The sequence below is a fragment of the Phoca vitulina genome, unplaced genomic scaffold (genome assembly GCF_004348235.1).
Source record: "Phoca vitulina isolate PV1807 unplaced genomic scaffold, GSC_HSeal_1.0 scaffold129, whole genome shotgun sequence".
NCBI classification, from domain to species: Eukaryota; Metazoa; Chordata; class Mammalia; order Carnivora; family Phocidae; genus Phoca; species Phoca vitulina.
The window spans coordinates 114,485-118,131 of NW_022589832.1; positions in this window are offsets into that span (position 1 = coordinate 114,485).

Here is a 3,647-nt window from a genome sequence, read left to right on the forward strand (position 1 = left end):
ATCAGTGCCACACACTAGATTTTGGGTGTATTTGGTCTGTTAGAAGAAAGTGCCTCCCAAAATTTTAAAAAAAGAAAAACTTATGTATGTACAAAAATAAGGGTTGATATGATGAAGGGATGGAATATGACTGTAAAGATGGAAATTATAAAAAATTTTATAAAAGGAATTGATAAGAAGTTGTTTGAAAAAAGAAAGAAGAGGATTTTAAAAAAAAAGAGAAGAAAAGAAAAAAAAAAGGGAGAGAATGTGATCAGGCAGGGGAGTAGAAAAAAACCATACAATAGAGATTTAGGGTATATTTTGATCTGTTAGAAGAAACTATCTCAAAATTTTAAAGAGAGAACAACTTATATATATATGCCAAAAATAAGGGTAACTACTATGAAGGGATAGAATATGACTCTAAAAATGAAAAATAAAAATGAAAAATAAAAATGTTTTTTTTTTAAAAAAAGGGATTGATAAGATGTTGGTTGAAAAAGGGAAAAAGAAAAATTCAAAAAAAAAAAAAAGACAGTTTAAAAAAAAAAATTAACTTTGAAAGACTACAGAATCATGGTAAAAAAGCCGTGGATTCTATGTGCAGTATTCCCCTAGCGCTGGAGTTCTGCCGTTCTCACTGATCGGTAAACTTGGTCTTGGCTGGCTGTTCTCGCTGACCTTCTGGGGGAGGGGCCTGTTGCCGTGGTTCCCAAATGTCTCTGCCGGAGGCGGAATTGCCCCGCCCTTGCCGGTCCGGGCTAAGTCATCTGCTCGGGTTTGCTCTCGGGAGCTTTTGTTCCCTGCAAGCTTTCCGTACAGCTTTGGAGGCCGAGAGTGAAAATGGTGGCCTCCCAGTCTCCGCCCCGGCGGAGCCGAGAACTCGGGGTCCCGCTCCTCAGCGAGCCCCCAGAGAAAAGCCGTCAGTCACTCCCGTCTCCCCGGTCTCCGGCCACACTCCGCGCTCACCCGGCCTGTGACCGCGCCTTTCTATCTGTCACCCGACCCCGGGTGGAGTCTCCAAACCCAGCAGATCCCCGCGGTGCGCTCCCGCACCTCTCCTCCTGGGGGAAGAAGGTGAGTCTCCCCGGATCTGCCGCTTGTTGGGTCCCCGCTGGAGGAGCAGTGGCCCGACTGTGCCGCGGATCACGGTCTATGACAACCCCGAGCTGAGAGCCCGCGCCTGGGCTCCGTCTCTGCAGCCGGCTTCCCCGCTCCGATCCCTGGGAGCTCTGCCGCACTCAGGCACCCCCGGTCTTCCTGTGACCCCGAGGGTCCCGAGACCACACTGTCCTGAGGGTTCCACCCCCCGCTTCGCCACCAGAGTGACGTCCCTCAGCGGAGCAGACTCTAAAATTCCGATTTTGTGCTCCGCGGCTCTGTCACTTGCCAGAAGCAGCGGATGGAGGCCCCTCCCCCGCCGTCTATCCTCCCGAATATCGCCTCGGATTCACTTCTCCGCACGTCCTACCTTCCAGAAAGTGGTCGCTTTTCTGTTCAGAGAGTTGTTGCTATTCTTTTCTTCGATCTCCTGTTGAGTTCGTAGGTGTTCAGATTGGTTTGATCCCTATCCAGCTGAATTCCTGAGACCAGACGAAATCCAGGTCTCCTACTCCTCCGCCATCTTGCTCCGCCCTAAATTATTGATTTTTTATTGAAGTATAGTTGATATACAGTATTATATTTTTTTCAGATGTACAATATAGTGAGTGATTTAACATTTCGATACATTACTCAGGGCTCACCTTGGTGAGTATAGTCACAACCTGTCCCCGTACATTACTACAATATTTTGGTTATATTCCTTACGTTGTACTTTTCATTCCTCACAACACTTATTTTATAACTGGGACCTTGTACCTCTTAATCCCCTTCACCTATTTCACCCACCCTTCTCCCTCAGACAACTACCAGTTTGTTTTCTGTATTTAAATCTGTTTTTGTTTATTTGTTTATTTGTTTTGATTTTTAGCTTCCACATATAATTAACACATGATATTTATAGCCAAATAACATTTTTATAAATTATATGTATTTATGTAATCCGTATATACATACTTTTGGCATCATTTTCCTACTATTAAATGTTTGCATTTTCTGAATTTGTCAGTTTATACTATAGATCATTCAGAACAAAATTCTTTCAATATCTTACCTTCTTCAGATTGTTTATCAGAATGGAATTAGTGGATTAAAAAGTATTAGTATATGCAGCACTCATTCCTAATTAGCTTCAAAAAGAATGCAGCTGGTTGGACATTAATTATCATAGAAATGTAATTTTAGAGGAAGGTTATGGAAGAGAAGTGTAGAAGCAGAGGCCCTATAAAGCACCAAAGAAACATATATATCTGTTTTTCCTATATTGGTTTCTTTTATGTTCTGTCAATTTTAATACTGAATATTGAAATATCCTCATAAAGTCGCTTTTATTTTCTTATGTTCTTATTTTACAGTGCCAAGGACTCATGAGTGGTAGCCCTCATCACGTCTCCATCTGTGTTACTGGTCTGTCTACTAAAAACCTAGATAGATCTTGAATGATGACAACAGATCACCACAACTCATGCAAGTAGTAGCCCAGTTGAATAAGCTGGCCTAGATGTGTGTCCTTGATAGAATATATTAACATGGTGAAGGGTGTTTGATGTGCAGGGCTTGACTTGGTGACTAATCCTTTTCATCCTTATCAAGAAAGATGGTCAGGGGCACCTGGGTGGCTCAGCCAGTTAGGCATCTGCCGACAGCTCAGGTCATGATCCTGGGGTCCTGGGATTGAGCCCACCATTGGGCTCCCTGCTCAACGGGGAGTCTTCTACTTCCTCTCCCTTTGCCCCTCCCCCCGCTTGTGCACTCTCTCGCTCTCTCTCTCTCTCTATCAAATAAATAAATAAAGTCTTTTTTTTTTTTTTTTTAAAAGATGGTCAATACCTAGTAGTGCAATTGCTGGGTCATAGGATAGCTCTGTTTTTAACTTTTTGAGGAAACTCCACACTGTTTTCCAAAGTGGCTGTACCAACTTGCATTCCCACCAAAAGTGTAAGAGGGTTCCCCTTTCTCCACAACCTCTCCAACATTTGTTGTTTCTTGTCTTGTCAATTCTTGCCATTCTAACTGGAGTAAGGTGGTATCTCAATGTGGTTTTGATTTGAATTTCCCTGATGGCTAGTGATGATGAACATTTTTCATGTGTCTGTTAGCCGTTTGTTTTTTATTTTATTTTATTTTATTTAATTTTATTTTATTATGTTATGTTAGTCACCATACAATACATCATTAGTTTTTGATGTAGTGATCCATGATTCATTGTTTTTGTATAACACCTAGTGCTCCATGCAGTACATGCCCTCCTAATACCCATCACCAGGCTAACCAATCTCCCCACACCCCCCCCAAAACCCTCAATTTGTTTCTCAGAGTCCATAGTCTCTCATGGTTCATCTCCCCCTCTGATTTCCCCCCCTTCATTTTTCCCATCCTTCTCCTAATGTCCTCCATGCTATTCCTTATGTTCCACAAATAAGTGAAACCATATGATAATTGACTTTCTCTGCTTGACTTATTTCACTTAGCATAATCTCCTCCAGTCTGTTAGCCATTTGTATGTCTTCTTTTGAGAAGTGTCTATTCATGTCTTCTGCCCAGTTTTTGACTTATTTGTTTTT